Source organism: Acomys russatus, chromosome 22 (assembly GCF_903995435.1).
Source record: "Acomys russatus chromosome 22, mAcoRus1.1, whole genome shotgun sequence".
NCBI classification, from domain to species: domain Eukaryota; kingdom Metazoa; phylum Chordata; class Mammalia; order Rodentia; family Muridae; genus Acomys; species Acomys russatus.
In genome coordinates this window covers 30,995,820-31,015,736 of record NC_067158.1, presented here as the reverse complement: position 1 = coordinate 31,015,736, position 19,917 = coordinate 30,995,820, and positions in this window count along the sequence as shown.

Here is a 19,917-nt window from a genome sequence, read left to right as displayed (position 1 = left end):
GTGCAGATAAAACAGGATGATATGAATAACTTACCTGACAATATGTCTGATGTAAAATGTCTGTCCCCAAAACGCCAACTTCTTGCCATCTCAATTTACAAAGTCTTAGATGCCAAAACCTGGTAGATATTCATTAAGAGAAGGAGTGTGTGTGAGCAAGGAGCTGAAAGAGTTCCCCCGATGAAAGTACTTGTAGCTCATGTATATGCATGTATATACACAAATAATAGACACATATCTGAGTCTTATATATTTGCTAGAAAACTTTTCCCCAAAGCTTTCAATGTACGTATCTGTCATAGATCTAGGTATCTTGTCTTCTACCAATAAAAAATTAACTTTCTATTCATCTCACCTGGGCGATGCTAGAATAGCCCAATTAATTTCCAAGCCCACTCCCAGGAAGACGAAGTACACATGTGAAAGTAGACCTTTATACCGGGCTTTTAAATGCTATCTGTCCTTCTGAGCAACATTCAGACATTTGTCAGGTGGAGATGTCACTTCCTGCTAAATAAAACCTAACTTCCATTAAAAAGGAACTAAGTATAACTATAGAAAATATACAAGATAATGTGCCACAAAAGAAGATTCTAGTGTTTCCAACCTACTGCCAGTCCTACAACAGTTTCCATGTAGGTACTTGGGAGTGTGATACTTTGACTAGCCAGACACTTTGATTTTCTTATCTTTTTTCTTCAACATCACTTTGTCACCCTTGGCAAACTGGTTACATTTCTCCAAAGAGATGGTGATATCTAGGCTTCCCCATAAACCAGTTCTTTCTGTGCCTGTAGTCACCTTCAGCCACCATCTTAGTGCAGTGCTGAGTGAACATATAGTGAGATTTCCATGTGATCTTCTTAGCAGTGTGCTAAGTGGAGAGAGGAAGGATGAACACAATTACTAGCATTTATAACCAATGAAGGTGGTTTTCTCTAGCCAATGATGAGAGAAAACTTACTGGTTACAAGTGGCAGAATGTTTCTATTCAAAGTGCAAAGTTCAGATGTGGATGAGGTCAGTGGGTCAATCACCAGATTGACTTTTCTCAGAGATAAATTTACCCACTGTCCCACAATACAGTTTCTTTAAGGTAGGCTTTTCCTCACAGTGACTACATAGTCTTGGGATTTATTCTAATTTAACAAGCCAGAGTCACTTGTTTTTCCATAGCAATGACTGAAATAGAGAAATTGGCTGCTTTGATTGGCTAATTTTGGTAAGCACTCTAAAGATTCTTGTGACCTAATTCCAAGAGTATATGTGTAGGTTAGCTTGTAGATAGCACAAGAGATTTTTTTTCAGATGTGATTAAAGGGAGACAGATGTGAAGATTGGCATGTTTTCTGAGTTAGACCTGTACAAATACAAAGGTCCTTATAAAGGAGGAGGGAGCAAGAGAGTCAGGAGAATGACCGCAGAAAACTGTGTGACAAGGGAAACAGATTGGCACTAGGTGGCCACAAACCAAGGACTGGCCTCACCTTAAACAGCCTGGAAATGCTAAGAAACTTTTCCAGAGACGTGAAGAAAAAAAAAGTAATCCCTGACTGCTGGCATCTTAGTTTTAGCTCAAAGAGAACCCTTCTGGGCATTCTGATAACACTGATAGGAAGCTGTTGGGCATTGGGTTTCAAACCCCTGCCCCCCACCCCCCACCCCAGGCCCCCACCTGGGCCAAAGGAGCTGAGGTGGCTTACTTAACATATCAAAGCAGACTTGGCCACATGGGTCTCCCTGAATCCCTCAGTCCCTACCTGGTACAAGGCCCACCTAGCTGACATACCCTGCTCCTCATCCTAAACTTCTCCAACCCAAGGACTGGGCAGCCTTTCCCCTAGCTACCCTTCCCTATATAATCTAACCATTTTGGTGTTACCTGGTCTTTTCATCTACTGGTCCACCCTCTTTTGGGCCTCTTAGCTAATGAGCATGGATGCCCTCTCTCTCTTCTTCCTTCCTCTCCCCCTGTCTCTTCACATGGCTCATGGTCATGTTCACTCTGGACTCTCCCAGATGTCTCTGCCTCTGGTTATGCTCTTCCCTTTATCTACAATAAACTTTCTCCTCCAGCACGCCTAAGAGCAGTCATGGCCTCTCCTTTTTTAAAATCTCTTTTCTTCATTCACTGCATTTAATTCATCTGTCACAGCTTCATAAAAAAAAACAAAGGCATCTGCCTCAAGTCACCATCTTCATGATAATCATGAGGGCTCAGACCTCATAGAGGAGAGAGGCAGAGGATGGTTCTCCAGATGGGAGAGCTTCTCTTACCTGACGAGAACACTTATCAGGGATGAAAGCTGGTGTATTTTATGTTGGCTTGATTGCCTCTAGAGTTTCCTGGTTCTTTCTGTGAATTTTGCATAGATACTTCACTAGCGTGGTATATTCTTAAATAGCTTTGTCATAGTGTGTTTACTTCTTCCTCCCAGCTTGTATATTGTATTCTAGAAAAGGGTTGTCTTTATTTGTTTATTCTGACAGTAATGTATCAAGAATGTGGAGAGGGAGAGAGAGAGAGAAAGAGCTGCATATCATAAGTGGTGGGTCACTTTCCCATTAATACTCTTAGCTGGTGCCTACTAGGAGTAAGGGAAGTAGTTATCGAACACTAGGATGATCACCTTATTTTCTAGCTGTCTTTCCCCCCCCCCCTTAAAGTCATACTGAAGCCTTGGGAGTTGAATAAACTGTATTATATAATCTCCTATATCAGCTATGGTACTAACATAGGTTATATGGGAAGAACAGGGGATCCAAGGAAGCACAAGAAGATTCCGGGGAACGGGGGTGAAAGACTCTTGAATTAAGGGTGTCAGGACAATGTGAGAGAGAAAGTTGATCAGAAAACACTGAATCCTGGATTCACCTCTACCAGGGCTAGCAATCTAGCAAGTGCAAATTAACTCCCTGTCCAGCACAGAGGAGATTTTCAGTCAGAACGCTGGATAGGGAAGGATCTCTTTTTTATGAGTGGCAGGCAGAACAAGCTGTCAACTTAGTTCTTCCCAATGGACTCTCACTGTGGATACAAACCACACTTAAGGGCAGGCCCCATGCCCAGCACAAAATAAACCAAATTGTATTTTTGAAGAGTTTTGGCTTTTTGCCTGATATTGCTTTGTTTGAACTTCCCTCCCCCCCCTTTTCTGGTCTTTCTGGTCTTTTGGTTATTTATTATATTTTTGCTTGGTATCATGTTTTTATGGTGTTTTATGTGTGTTTTTCTTGTTCATTTAAAAATTCTAGGTTTTTAGGAGTTTTTTGTTTTGTTTTGTTTACTGTTTGCTTTCTAAAGAGAGACAGAAAGAACTGGCATGGATATTTGGTGGGTGGGAGGTGAGGAATATATCGTCTAAAATTTTTTTTTCAACAAAAAAGAGAAAATAACCATCCGACCCTCCAGGACTACAAATACATACACACACACACACACACACACACACACACACACACACACACACACCTTGCTTATATGTGGATCACAACTTCAAATCTTTTGAAAACTAGAGGTTCGCATTCTTAAAACTCTGTTTGGGATCCAAGGAGGCAGGGTCCACTGTGCATTGTTTCTGAGTAGCAGATTCACAGTGACTGTGGAACAAATGAGAGGATTTGCTACAGACTCCAAGCAGCATCTGTGTTTTCCAGATGAGAGGAGTGCCTACAAGTGCTGGCAAAGAGCAGTTTCAGGCTCTAGTCACTCAACTCCCAGCATCCAGGAAAACAGTCCCAGCCTCTAGTCCATGGCTCTACCCATCTCCCCTGAGGAAACTGGTCAGAGGTCAGGAGCATACAGGATCTAACTCCAAAATGGCAGTGCCCATCATGCAAGTTGCCTGGGCAGTTTGAGGTCAGAGCAAGCAAGTGAGGGCAGGGTTGCTGAACATAGGAGTTTCCCCTGGTGAGAAGAGGGCTCCTGGGTACCTGGGCAGACTGAGAGAATGATCAACCAACGCCTGGCCCAACCTAAGACCCTCCCCATGGGAGACAGCCAACCCCTGACACAATTAATTATTCCCTGGTATGTTTACAGACAGAAACTTAACTTTACCATTCTCTGAGAGGACCCACCCAACAGACGATGGAATCAGATGCTAAGAGAAGCGGTAGGAGTAGCTCAGAGAATCCTGTAGAAAAGTGGGAGGAAAGGATAGAAGGACCCTGACAGGACAAGAATGCTGCAAGAAGACCAACAGAATCAATCAATGTAGACTCATGGCAGCTTACAGAGATGGAAAACCAACCAAAAAGCATTCATGGACTGGACCTATACCCCCTACACATATGTAACCAATGCACAGGTTATTCTTCATGTGGGTCACCTAGCAAGTTAAGTGGGCCTGTGTATGACATGAACTCTGTTGCCTGCTTTCAATCACTTCACCCTTAACAGGCTACCTTTCCTGGCGCCAGTGGATGAGGAGGAGTTCAGTCCTTATTCAACTTAATATGCTGGGGTAGGTTGGTAGGGGGTATCCCCTTTTCTGAAGACAAGGTAAGGGGGACAGAGGGAAGATGGTGAGAGGGAGGGACCAGGAAGAAAGGAGGGAGGGGCTACTATCGGGATGTAAAGTGAATATGTAAATTAAAAATAAATTATTTTAAAAAAGAAGAAGAAACACTGTTTATCTGCAAGCATTCTGATCTTTGCCTGAAGGATTTTGATAATCTGAACCCAAGATTTCTCCCATTCATTTTCCCCATGGCCATTCATGCCCTATGTGTATATCAGGATCTAGAATATATTTCGCTTCTTTCACAATCTATTGTCCTGCTTCTGAACACATTCTAAGAACCAGTTTTCCACAGGTAAAGTAGTTCAAAAGTCTACCCATCCTGGGTCAGAATGCATGCTGTGTGCAAAGGCTCTTGATGTCCAGCCCTCTTCTCTGCCTCCCAGACTCAAGAAGTCTCAGCATGGTGGACTACACGTGCCTTACCAGCCCTCAGAGAGAGACTCCCATTCCTCATAAAGGAAACAGAAGGACCAAATTCTGGAGCCGTAACCTGTTGTCTCTCTTAGTTACATTTTGGCCACTGAAAATCATGACAGGTTTGGAAATTCAATTTTCTCTGACAACGTGATATCAGCCAGATAAGGCATGTTACTTCATTATCTGTCTGAAAAGATGGATATATCATTCATGGAATCTGTGTGGTCAGTGGGAATAGATGCCTCAGCTAAGAAAACAAATGTCACCTGGTGTTCTTTTGGACCATTTACTGGACTCCTATAAAAAAAGAAGCCATTCTACCAGATGAGGGGGTGCATGCTCATAGCCCTAGCACTCAGAGGACTGAAGTGGCAGAACATAAATTCTGGGCTAGATTCTGTTACATAGCAACATTCTGCCAGAGAATGCCAAAACAGAGACCTAGGAAGAAGCCTCAGTGTGTAAGTATGAAGCCCTGAGCTCAGATTCCCACCTATTCAAAAGTCTGAGCAGGGATGCAAAAGCCTGGGGCCCCAGTATTAAAAGCACAGACAGGTGGATATTGAAGGCTTACTGGTCTCCCAGCCTGATCCAAACAGGAAGCTCCTAGTTCAGTGACAGGTTTTGTCTTGAGAGAGTAAGGAGGGAGCGACACAACAGTGACATTGCCCTCTGGCCTCCATTTGCATGATCTTGGGCTTGTGTCTCACATACACTCACAGACCAGATGTGGTGGTGCACACCTGCAGTCCCATGCTGGAGAATCTAAGGCAGATCAACAGTATGAATCATGAGTTTGGGGTCACAATGGGCTACAGAGTATGTTCAAGGCCAGCCTCTGCTCTGTAGTGAGACTCTCTCAGAAAAAGGAGAAGTGGAGTAAGTAAACAAGCAAACTGACTTCTATGCTTTGAAGTGGTGGCCGTGCTGCTATTTATGACTTGAACCAAACAGTCTTTTGGAGGCTCAGCAAGTTAACAAGTGAATAAAGGTAGCTAAATAAAAAGTATTAGCATAGAAAGGAAACTCTTTCACCAAAGATTTTAACTTTTTAAAGGAAAGTCTGGTTTAAAAAGTAGAAGATTATACCATGATTTTTTTTACAAGAAAGCAGAAACTGAAAGAGCTATATTTAACTGATTATTTCATGTTACAAACTAGTCTGCATAATTCATGTTCATGATTTTATTTAAAATCCTCAAGCAAAACTTAGGACTCTGTTGAGTTTATCGATGAAAAAGAAATAAGGTAAAAATTCTAGAATGTGTTTGCTGCACAGGCTTTGCTAGCTTAGAGGTGAAAAAGAAACACATCTCTCCCTTTTTGTCCTGTGTCCATGCATGTCTCTTGAGTTAAGGCATACCCCAAGGCACACAAAGCAGAGATAGTGAGAGTGGCTAGCGTAGCCTTTGTGACAGCCACAAGTTGTTGTCTGTCTAGTCCCCACGCTTATCTAGGATTCTTTGACCAATCACAAGTGTGTGGTTCAGAATCTGTTTCCCAGTGACAGAAAGTCATTTAAAACTGGCAACGCCAATGGAATTGTATACAGTAATGCTAGCACAATAATTTAGTGGAAGCACTGTGTGTCACATGACAGTTGACGAACCCATTGAGAGAAAAATGAGACTCTTGAGTTGTAAGAAAACTGGAACTAGAGTTGCAAGAGTGCTCCAAGGATGTACATCTTCTGTCAACCCCTCCTTGGTTCTGTAGGGTCTGATTACCCACACTCCTTCGTTTCAGAATGGATTGCATTAAACATCCAAAACATATCTCCCAATTCCTGGAAAGAGAGTGGTGACTAATGCATGTTGTGATCACAGGCTTAGAAACTGACTCTTTTGTGTAGGGTCACTTGTGGGTTATCCCCTAAGGCCAGCAAAACATCTCTGTGGGAACTCCCACAGTGCCCTTCACAAATGAAGAGAGAAACTTAGAGAACATTCCAGAACAGGAGAGCTGCTGCATCACTGACTCTGACAATTTGGTAAACAACATAATTCTTCCAATATTCTAAGAACTCCATTGCATTTTTTGACTCAGAGTTGGTAGTTGTCAAGACCTCAGGACACTCCTGTTTTCATTTGCTCAATCCTCAGACATATACTGCAGATACAATAGAAAGAAAACAAAAAACAACAGCAACAAAAAGATATGATCTCTACCCTGAGCATTTACTGCCTGCCAGGGAGACAGACAAGGATACTAAGGATGACAGAACTGTGAGTGGAAGACATTAATGAACATCTATAGAGGGCAGTATTTTCCATGCTGCATGTTGAGACACATTGGCAGGTCATTAAATCAATTTGCTGGGCTGCAGACAGTATATTTTTTTTTAAAGCAGTGAAATGGGCTAGTATATCAGTGTTCCTGGCACAGGGTCTAGCTTAGAGAAACAAGTATTTTGATTCCCCATGAGCTGTGTATGCATAGGTTTATGTATAAGATTATGTTGTAAAATGTATTTCTTGCTTTAGGGCATCATGAAAAGTCTATGAAAAGTCACCAATACAATACAAATGGAAATCTATATGAAAAGTGTCTAGACATGATTAACAGATGGTACAAGATGAATCTTGTAAGAAACCTTTATTCCCACAAGAATCAAAAAAGCAACTTACCAAGAAATAACCAAAAACTGGACACTAATGCAGATAACTAAAGTCAGATGACCAAGGGACAGTAGAACGAACTTGTGATAGTTGGCAGATTAGGTCCTGAGTCACTGAAGCTACTGCCCAGTTATAAGAACTGACACTGTAATGGGAGGAGAGAGAAGTCACATTTTAAAATAAGAAGGAAATGTCAATATGACAAGGCCACAAAATTTCAATTATAAACCTAAGAATATTTTTGCATCATCCATGAATACTTTATAGACTCAATTCTGAGAGTGACTGTTTGGTTTGTGTGGTTGAGTGTGAGAATGTGTGTAAGGAGACACAAAGTTTCTCAAGAAAGTGTCTGACCAAAGAAGAAGTGGTGCTACTAAACCAAGTACATGCCTCGCCAAACTATCCATAGGGTCTCATTAAGTGCATTCTATATACATTGCCATGTTAAGTCTAAATTCACCATTAATTTCTGGCACCAAACATGCATAAGCCTGAGATCCACAGTCAGGCCAGAAGGCTTCAAATCTTGTTGATTGCTATGGTAACGCATCAGCAGAATCACCTAAGGTCTGACTCCAAGCGGACCCCTGCTTACACCCCTCCTATGGGAAAGTCCCTTAGGAAATTACCTTGCCCTGCCCCCAAGGACTTGAGGTCAAGATGCCACAGCTAACTAATGCTTTCTTGCTTCTGTTAAGCTGCTTGCTTGCTCAACTACCAACAAGAATATAGTTTCTACCTATAAAACCCTGCTTCAGGGGCTGCTCTTTGAGAACTGTTTCTCTCCAGACAGTTGCCTGATGGCTTAATAAAGACTGGCAAACTCAGACCTTGGTTTGGCTAAGGGATCCTTGGGGTCTTTGCCTCCTGGTAATGCCTTTAGCCATGCCCGTTCAAAAGTAGAATCTTCAGAGCTCATCACTGTGTCAAAGTTTAGGCATACTGTTATCTAGAACTCTTAATCAATAGCAGAAATATCAGTGCTTGACCATGTTATATACCTATATTTCTCATATGAATATCCTCTTTTGACTAGGCAAGAGTGTGTAGGGCTGCATCACAGACAGGAGCTATCTCTGTCTGATCCCATGTCTTCTACATATTTCCTGTCCAGAAGCACCATGTCAAATTTGTGGTTTGAGGATTTCCTAGGTTATTGCTCATTCCCTCTTACTAGTATTTTACAGGAAAATCCACACAAGAAACCAAATATATTCATCACATTATTTGAGACAGTGCTTCATGGAACAGAAAGAGTATCTAAAAGATGTTTGTACCACATCTCGGTCCTTGAAATTTTTTATTAAATATTTTACATATACATTCATATTATTACACACATATATGATAAGGAACTTAGGGCAAGAAGAACCATGAAAAAATCAGGAATTATATAAATGTTACATTCTTAGTGTTTTGGCTATTTGTAAGTGGCAGCCTTGAAGAAAACATCTTTCCTATTTTGGTGCATCTAAAATTCTGAATGTAAATCATTATCTATCATATTTTGACATTATCAACTGAAAACATCTATCAAGACCTAAAAACATCTTAACCCCTAAACAACTAAGCTTAATTGTAAAACTACACTATCTGGTCTTCAACCCAGTCAGAGACTTCAGAAGGAATAAAATAGATTACCTGAGTATACAGGGAGTGCAGATTAGTAGCTTTCCAAATGAGAAGATGACAGAGACAGTTTGCTAACTGAATAGTCACCCAAAATTATCTATAAAGTTGGAACATCATCTTCAGCCTTCTGGCCCACTATATCTGAGAGACATATTTGTGAGGCAGGACCTATTGAGGGCTTTCTTACCTTGTCTGGGCAAAGTTTGGCTGTTAACTCAGCCTGCATCCAAGCTTGCCTTTTTTTCAGGCAGAACTCTGTCTGTGGTAGAAACAAGGACATTCTGCACAGTGGCTGCTTTGCCACATTTGAAGCCATCTCCATAAGGAGGTTCTTTGATTCTCATCATCCTCTATGAGGTAGGCTGGTGTTGCCAAGAGTTAACCTGTCTCATTGTCAGAGTATCTTTAAAATAATAAAAACATTTTTAAATGCCATATTCTGTATGTCTCTGAGGTTTTTGAAGACTTTATCGACCTATTTTACCTTATCTTTCTGTAGAATCATATCTATCTGTTTCACCAAAAATATATATTCTTGTGATAAAAATAGACTAGTAATTGATATGACCATGATTTGATCAACTAAGTATTAGCTTGCACAACTTATTTATTCTAAACAGCCCGCAATAGCATTTTCATAGTATTGGAAGTAGACCTTATACTATAATTGATTTATATGAGTACAATACCACATGTTAGAGTAGAAATTCTCTCTCTCTCTCTCTCTCTCTCTCTCTCTCTCTCTCTCTCTCTCTCTCTCTCTCTCTCTCTCTCTCCCTCTGTGTGTGTGTATAATCTTACATTTGAATTCTATACCACTGCTTCTAAAATTATACTTATTTTGCATCTATATACAAAATTCTATACCAGTGAAATAAAAATAACCTTGTGGGTAACAATTAAGGCACTAAGTTGAGGAGCAGTTCCACTAATATAATTTTATTTTAATTTTTTTTCTTCTTTCTTCCTACATATTTCTATATTCCCCTTTCTTTCTTTTCAACCCTATCTCCAAACCTAAGAATTGAAGATAAAGGAAAAGAGAGACATCCCTGCATCCAACCTTGTTTTCTCTCTAAATAAGACCAATAATAACTTAGAATCAACTCCCATTGAAAATAACCCTCTATAGCCCAAGAAAGCAATCAAAAACCTATCCAAGGCCCCTCTTAAAGGAAATGGGGCCTCCTTTTCTTACGGTTTCTTCCTGCTGATTGGAGATGAATAATACTTTTGTAGGGACTCAAATAAATTTGGGGAAATGGCTAAACAAGCTAAGAATAGCATTTGTGGTCCAGTTTCTAAATGTTGAGAAACTCCAGGCTTAATTAGAGTCTTGCGTGGGACAGACCATCTGAAATCCTGGACCAATTGGGATTAGAAGCTTTCTTTGAAGATGTCCTGGGAGTTGTCTTGTTCTGTTGAGGAACAGCAACTGAAGTACTTGATGATGGAATGTGAAGGTTGCAGCATGTCAGTGTCCAGGATGCTGAGAGGAATGAATCCTGTCAGGTCTGATCCAGTGTCAGTGACCGGTTCTTTTGTTCTGAACTTTTACTCCATCTGGACTCATTTCCTAGGAGATTTTTAAGGTCTTGTATCTTTTCTGTTTGAGCACTCTCAAATTAATGTCTCTATTCTTTAGCAATCTTCATTGTCCAGACATACATAGCCATCACCCATGGAGCATCTTTTATGAGTACTTGAGAAAAATCTCAGATTTAATGTGTTCGAATACAACCTCCTGATTCTTGCTCCCAAATTCTTCCCTTCTTCAATTGTACTTCCTCAGTAAATATATCTGCTTGTTCTGGGAAAAGACCTTGGTACCCACTTTGATTTCTCTCATTCTTTTATGAACTCATATTCAATCCATCAAACTCTGTGGGTGCTACCTTTAAACAACTCCCCCCCCCCACCTCCCGCATCTAAGATCTCTGGAGCAGTCAATCCACTGTGTTCTTTTCTCCAGAGTACTGCAGAAACTTCCTATTTAGAATCCCTATTTTGCTTCTCTTCCCAGTTCACTCTATTCTCAACACAATGGGCAGAAAAGCTGTTTAACTGTAAACCATCATTTTCTGCACAAAATTTCCCAACAACCTCTTGTAATCAGAACAAAAGCCATAATCCTCAAGAGTCTACAGGGATTTCTGTAATGGGGAACTGCAACACCATTTCTATTCAGCTTGCTCATTAGTTTTTTTTATTCTAACTACAAACATTTTTTACCCTTTTCTCCCAATAGCTTCTGGTGTTTCAACCATCACATTGTGGACATCCTGCCTGCAATGTGCTTTCCACATATATCTGAACAGCTTTCTTTTTTTCAATATTCTGCTCTCGTGTTTCATATTAATGAAGCCTTTCACTGTGGTCTGAATGCCTGTGTCACCTAGGAACGTACATGTTTAAATCCTACCCAACAAGATGGCGGGAATAGAATAAAAGATGGAATCTTACAGAAGGTGATGAGGATAGAACGCCCATGAATGGGATTAGTCTCTTGATAAACGATGACACAGAGAAATGCCTTGTTTTGTCTTTGAGGCCAGAGCTGGGAAGCATTGCTTATAAAATGAAGATGGGCACTCACCAGACAAGCCATCTCATACCACCAAGATATGGCCCTCCTCACATTCACGAGCTTAGTCAAATATATTTCTATTCTTATAAACATTCTATCCATGACACTTTGCTGTGACAGCCCTAACAGATTAGATCTCCAGTCTCTACATTCCCAGGGCTCTTAATGCAAAACCCCAGAGGAGAGACTCCTTCTCTCTCCTCTGCTATACATTGCAACATTCTTAACATCTAAAATAATTAATATTTTCAATACTTGCCCAACTTTTGTCTGGTGCTGAAATGTAATTTCTAAGAAAATTTATAATTTTGAATTAGTTTTCAAATCTTATCGCTAATGCTGAGTTCAATTTCTTTCACATGGCATGAAACATGTGTAGTAACTGTCTAGTGTATAAATTAATGAATTAGGCTATTGTTAATGGTGTTGACACATATAGTTGCTGAATCTTCAATAATTAATGCAAATTTCTTAATACAGTGTCTGTAACACAGCAATGGTGAACAACTGTGAGCTTGCATTAATTGTGAGACATTGCTATGCTGTGTTAAGTAGACATATACAATTTATCTATACATGTACATTCTCTGCACAACACTTAACAACAAGAACAGTAAGAGACATACCATACAGAAGCCTATTAGAAAATAATTTGTTCATATACTTTTACATGAAGTTTAGGATGGTGCAATCAATCTACAAAAATGAGAAATCTAAAAGAAAATAACTCACAAATTCCTCATACATTGAACTTTAAATTCTGCAAAGTTGATTTTTCAGTATAAATTTCGGTTCCTTCTTCAACAATGAGAAACATAGCAGACATAGTTGAAAGACAAGATTTTATTCAGTTTGTGCGGGCTTTTTTTTTTTTCTCCTTTGTTCCTTATGGCTTGGGACTCAGTTTACTGTTGTTTTTCTTTCTTTTTTGTAAACATGGTCAGGTGTGCCTACTACAACACAACAATGTACTATGCAAGGAAGATATAACATCTCATAGACAAATGGTTCATGCCTTCACAGAGCTCACACTTAGTCATGAGAGAATGATAGCAGTAAGGAATTATGGTAGGCAGTTTTCTGAAGACCAAGAGTACAGAGACCATCAAAGAGCAAAACTTACCTTAAAGTAGGAAATGAGGACGAGAGGCCATTTCTTTGTTTCTAAGCATTTCACACGACATAAGTAAAACATTATCATGGAAAAGACTTATTTTCTTAAAGAAGCCCTTTGCACACTATTGATCCTGGTAAAGAAAAGACTGGCTAAAGTCAGGTGAAAAACTGGAGAAAACACTAGCCTCTTGAAGACAAAGTAAGGTCCCAACAGTTTAGAAGTTCTGATAGTTATAATTTGGGGGTATAGAATCCTCTTCTCCATTTTTTACTGGGATAGTAACCTACTACTGCAGACAGAGGCAAAGTAGTAGGAAATAGTGACACTTTCTTACCCTTCCAAGGCCAATCCAGGAATATTCTACAAGACTTCCCGAATCCCAGGAAACCTGTAAAGGAAGAAGAAAAGCACACATCTTCATTCTGCCCTCTGTCACAGAATGCCATACATGGGACAGCTTTAAAATAAATATTCAATGTTCTCAATTTACAGGACCAGAGTTACATGACCAGAGTTGCCAACAGTGTCTAGCTTCTGATGTGAGTTCTTCCTGGTTAGTAAATGGTTCACTTATTGTTGTGAGGATGTGAAACACAGAGAGATTTCAAGTCTCCCCGTGTACTTAAACGGGAGCTATTTCCATTCAAGAAGCTATTTCCTAATTACCCTCAGAGCCACAGTTCTAAACAACATGTTGGTGAATATTTGGGTTTAAGCCTATGGAGATTAAAAGGATAGTGCATGAAATACACAGCAGCGCATACATACAGAAGAAAGCTGGCACCCAAATGGAAAATGTAGACTCCATAAAGTGAAGAGAAAATTGCTAAGTGTAGTAGGAAACTGAAGGGTATGCTGTCAGACTAAGGAAAGCATCTCAGAGGGGACGGATTGAGTAACGATCAAATAACAGGACTCGGGAGGTGAGTAAAAGCTATGTAATACATCAGAAAGTGAACCACCTGGCAGGATGGAGAAATGGGCCTAGGCATGGGCCAAGAGACATTAAAACAATGGTGGATGGTAATTTCCTGCAGCTCCTGATAAGGGGATCAGAAGAGAATCACTGTGTGTTTAGTTGCATTCATGACTTGAAATGGAAGCATTTACTATGCAGTACTTAGGATTGTACAAACATTTGGAATAAGAGTATAAAGAAAGCACAGGAAACAAAAGAAAATGCTTAAAGAAGAAAGTCATGAATCATTGCGGGCTGGTATTTTTTTTTTTTTTTTTTTTTTTTTTTTTTTTTTTTTTTTAGCTTGAGCTATTTAAGTATGATGCTGGAGAAATTACATATGCACTCTCCTAAGTAGTCTTCAGTTGACTTCTAATTAACCTCTTCTGCCATTTCTCTTCAAGGGAAATTGGAAAATATTTTTATAGTCCAAAAAAAATTTACTTTATAAAAGAACTACACAAATTCAAAAGTCGCTTGTAGTAATTTTTCAAAGCATGTGATACGTATAGCAACATCCAGTCTAATTGTGTTTATTCCTTATCGGTCTTAGTTATCTCAGCATTACTGCCTTATTAATGAGACTCAGACAAAGCTTAGCTTTCTGGTACAAAAATGAAAACTCACAGTGTTTCAAAAATGGTTTTCTCTAATCAGTCCATATCTCATTGTTTGTGATTCTTTTTGCTAAGATTTTGATGTATGCAGATGCTTTTATGTGGGACATATCTTTCCATGCGTACTTATCACATATTACAAATGATTCCTCCTCTATTCTTCTGTACAGGAGCAGAGGATTTGCTCAGGGTAAGCCAGATCTCAGTAAAGAAAAAGAGTTTTATATTTTTATTTTATTTTTTTAATTTTGTCTTTCTTCTCTTTAAAAAAAAAAAAATGTAACTCAGTGGATCAGCTGCCTAGCATCCACAAACCCTGGGTTTGAGTTTGTAATCTGGATGTGGTGGTACACGTCCCCATTCCCAGAACTCAGGAGGTGGAGGCAGAAGGATCAGAAATACAGTGTCATTCTCAGCTACTTTGAAGCCAGCCTGGGATAGATGCAATCTATGTGGCTGGCACTAATTGAACTCAGTGGGTTACAATTTAAGTGAATAATGAAAAATCACCAAAAGGAAGACAAAGATGGGAGGTAGATGTGATGGCATATCCTAGTAATACTTGGAGGAGGGAGATGAAAAGTGAATATGGTCAAGATACATTGTACACATGTAGATAAATTTTCAAAGAGTAAGTAAAATAAATAAATAACCCCAAACAACCAAACAAGCAAAAAACAAGACCATGCTCTTGGTTTTTCCTATAGTTACGAAGGCAGTCAATTTTAAAATTGATGGCAAAAGTGATTACTTGGCCTCCTTGATACCAAAGCTAATGAGAACCTTATACCTCTCCTGACAGCCTGTTCTCTGGAAAGCATTCATATTTGTATCAGCAGATTCTGCTTGGCCGCTCTACGTAACAGGAATGATCACAGCCCCATCACCTCGTGACAGAGTTGATGTCTGCCATACATGAAATTTAACTCTACTCATCAGGATGTTCTCAGGTTGGGACTCAGGCTCTAACCACTGTTCCTCCTAGTCACCCTAATGTTGTAACAATAGAATCACTTCAGCAGACTGCAAGAAAAGAAACCAGCAATCTAGCTTCCAATAGGCTTCTTCCAAAAGAACCTAGTTGGTTTGCTCACATATCTTAGGCAGAAGAATGCTCTTGGCCTCAACCTAGTGGGACAAAGAACTGGGAATGAAACCTACAAGTAGAACAATATGATAGGCAGATTTGGGCCCAGGGGTCCTGCTCAAACTAAGGCACCAGCCAAGGACAATACAGGAGGTAAACTTTAAACCCCTTCCCAGATCTAGCCAATGGTCAGAATATTCTCCACAGTTGAGTGGAGAGTGTGATACGACTTTCTCATGTACTCTGGTGCCTCACATTTGACCATGTCCCCTGGAGGGGGAGACCTTGTGGCACTCAGAGGAAGGACAGCAAGTAGCCAAGAAGAGACTTGATACCCTATGAGAATATATAGGGGGAGGTAATCCCCCTCAGGAACAGTCATAGGGGAGGGGAATAATGGGAAAAGGGGGGGGGGGGAGGAATGGGAGGATACAAGGGATGGGATAAACATTGAGATGTAACAAGAATAAATTAATAAAAAAAAAAAAAAAAAAAAAGTGGGTATGCTCAACATTCCCTGGGGAGCCATAGTCACCGCTGCCTGTTTCACCTATCTGATAATGTTTGGCTTTAGACTGAGCTAAGTGCAGGACAACTCTGAATCTTGCATACTGGAAGCCTCCAGCACAAAGCCTTTGTGTCCAAGGCATGGCTGCCTTCCAGCAGTGAGAACTTTGACAAGTCTCACACACTCTGAGCCTCAGTTTCTCCATCTGTGAACTGGGGAGAACTCAGTCATCACAACGCAATGGGCCTGTCTGAAGTACAGACTAGAAAGCAACTGACAAAGTATCAAGTATTCACTATTAAAAGTAGCAGTTATTATTGTTATATGTTAATAGTGAGATGGTGATAAATGATTATCCTCACAGAAAATGATTAATTAGTTTTGTTATATTAATTTACCAAGAATAATGAAAGCAATTTTGAAGTATAAGCATCACTGAGGCCTCCCAGTTGAGTTCGGGAGCAGCTTCGACCCTGCATTTAATTGACTTTTAGTAGAAAACGTAATATATTATTACCTTTAGAATTTCTCATTTTAGAGGTAAAATGGAGCTTTTAGAGTAATTGCGAAAATTTTAAAGGGGCCTCAGTGAAAGCAAGAGGTGAGTTTCCATGGTGATGTCTCAATAACACAAAGAGAAGGAGAGCATTTAATGAGCACTTACATGATGCTAAGCAGTGTGCTTGGCACTTCACACCCAGGATCAGTCTAGAATACAGGAAAAGCCACAAGACCATCAAGATTGTCTCAGTTTTATTGATGAGCCAACTCAGAGGACTTTCCTATCCAACTAGTCAGAATGTATCCTGATATGCGCCCTGTCTTTGCTTCAAGCTTGTGCCCAGCCTTTCTCTACATCACCTTTAACTGAATCTTCCATTGAATCTCTCATGCTAAAGACTCAAGTCCTTGGATGTGTTGCCAACTTTCCCTGAGGCATCTGTAGAGTTAACACACAGATCTCTGTCTCCATTTTGACTTCTGCTCAACTCACTAGGTTACAACTTTAGAGTGTTTGCTTGCTTGCTCAGGGAGATCTCTTCCTTGGAGCACAAATCACAGGACAAAGGTGAAGCTGTATGAATGTGGTCAAGGACCAGGTGTGTGTGTGGGAGGGGCATCAATAGAGGCTAAATTAGGAATATTTGGTGAACTGTGGTATCAGTTTATGGTCTCAAATCATCTCTTTGAGATTGCTATTAATTTGTAAAGGAAAATTATAATTATACAATAATGGAAACAGATGACATTTTGACTATGTGATCAAAATTCACATTAGCAACAAAGAGCATCAGGCATTTTAGGACTCAGGAATAAAGCCTGAAGAACTGAATACTGTCATGTAAGTACCCCTACCAGGAGACAAAAACCTATGTCTAAACATGCAAAAAACACTGAACAATGGACCTGCATTCCTAAAAATTTATCAGTGTGATGAAATTGGAATGATTGAGGAACCTTCAAGATCAAAGCAAAAATGGGAACATAAATGGACCAGGTCTTAAATCAGGAGAGTGTCATGCTTACACATTATCAGGAGAGTAATAACACATGGAATTTTTGGAATGCAGATGAACATATTCTAGCAATGTTAAGTTCTCCAAATGCAAAGTCCAGTGTAAAGACAATATTCTTATTCTCTTTTAATTTAAATTTATGTTTTAAAATGTATTCACTTTGCGTCCCAATAGTAGCCCCAACCCTCCTCCCCAACCAGTCCCACCCTCCCTCCATCTTTCCCCTTGTTCCCCTCGCCTAGTCCTTCTCCCTTATCAGCTGACCCCAGCCTACCAAATTTTATAAGGACTGCCTGCATCCTCTTCCTCTGTCCTCTGGTAAGGAACCCCACCAGGGGGAGTCATCAAAGAGCAGGCAACAGATTGTATGGCAGGGGCAGCCCAGAATCCCCTTACTAGGGGGTCCCTATGAAGACTGAGCTGCCTATTGCCTTCATCTAGGCAGGGAGCCTACATCCTCTTGATGCATGGTCCCTATTTGTTGCATCAGTCTCCACAGGACCTCTTGTGCCCAGATTTGTTGGCTCTGATGGTCTTCTTGTGGGACACCTGTCCCCTCTGGGTCCTTCTATCCCCCTACTCTTCCATAAGACTCTGCCTTCTGTCCAAAGTTTACCTGTGAGACTCAGCTTCTATTTGATCTCCTGCTGGGTAGAATCTTTCAAAGCACCTCTATGGTAGGCTTTCATCCTGTTCTCTTCAAAAGCTTCCAGTGTCTATTCTACCTGCTCTTCTGGATGAGAATTAAGCATTGTCCCTAGGATCCTCCTTGTTACTCAGCTTTTTTAGGTCTGTGGGTTGTAATGTGTTTAATATCCTGTAGTAGCTGGCTAATATACTCACTTATAAGTATATACAATGTGTGGCTTTCTGGGTCTGGGTTACTTCACTCAGGATGATCTTTTCCAACCTGAAAATTTCATGATGTTCTTCTTTTTGATAGCTGAATAGTATTCCATTGTGTAGATGTACCACAGTTTCTTTATCTATTCTTAAGTTGAAGGATCTCTGGGTTGGTTTCCAGTTTCTGGTTATTATAAATAATGCTGCTATGAACATAGTTGATCAAATATCCTTGTATTCTGGAACATCTTTTGGGTATATGCCCAGGAGTGGTGTAACTGGGTCTTAGAGCTTTCTAATTTTCTAAAAGAGTACCAGATTAATTTCCAAAGTGATTGTACAAGTTTGCACTCTTATCAGCCATGGAGGAGTGTTCTCCTTTCTCCACATTCTTGACAGCATGTGCTGTTACTTGAGATTTTTATATTAGCCCTTCCGATAGATATAAGATAGAATTTCAGAGTTATTTTAATTTGCATTCCTCTGATTGCTATGGATATTCAACATTTCTTTAAGTGCCATTGCATATTCTTTTGTTGAGATTTTTTATCTCTGTACCCCATTTTTAATTAAATTATTTGGAGTTTTTTGGTGTTAACTTATTGAGTTCTTTATATATATTGCATATTAGCCCTCTGTCAGACGTAAGGTTTGTGAAGACCTTTTCTCAGTCTGTAGGATGTTTTGTTATAGTGACAGTGTCCTTTGCCTTACAGAAGCATTTCAGTTTCATGAGGTCCATTTGTTAGTTGTTGATCTTAGAGCCTGAGCTGTTGGTGTTCAGGAAGTTATCTCCTGTGCCCATGAATTAAAGGCTCTTCCCCACTTTCTATTCTGATAGATTTAATGTTTCTGGCTTTCTGTTAAGGTTCTTGATCCACTTGGACTGAGTTTTGTGCAGGGTGATAGATATAGATCTATTTGCATTATTCTACATGTAGACATCAAGTTAGACAAGCACCATCTGTTGAAGATGCCATTTTTTCCACTGCATGGTTTTGACTTCTTTGTCAAAAATCCCCCATAGGTGTGTATGTTTTTTTTCTGGGTCTTTGATCCAATTCCATTCATCCACTAGTCTGTTTCTATGCCAGTACCATGTAGTTTTTATTACTGTGGTCATCTTAACAAAAGCAATCTACACGTTCAATGCTATTCCCATCAAAATACCAACACAATTATTTACAGACCTTGAAGAAATGTTCTCAACTTCGTATGGAAAAACAAAATCAAACAAACAAACAACATAGTATCCAAGACAATCCTGTACAATAAATGGTTTTCCAGAAGTATCTCCATCCCTGTTCTTAAGCTGTACTATAGAGCAACAGTAATATTATTTTTAAATATATTTTACTAATTTATTCATATTACATCTAAATTGTTATCCCATCTCTTGTATCCTCCCATTCTTTCCTCCCTCCCATTTCCCCTTACTCCCCTCCCCTATGACTGTGACTGAGGGAGACCTCCTCCCCCTGTATATG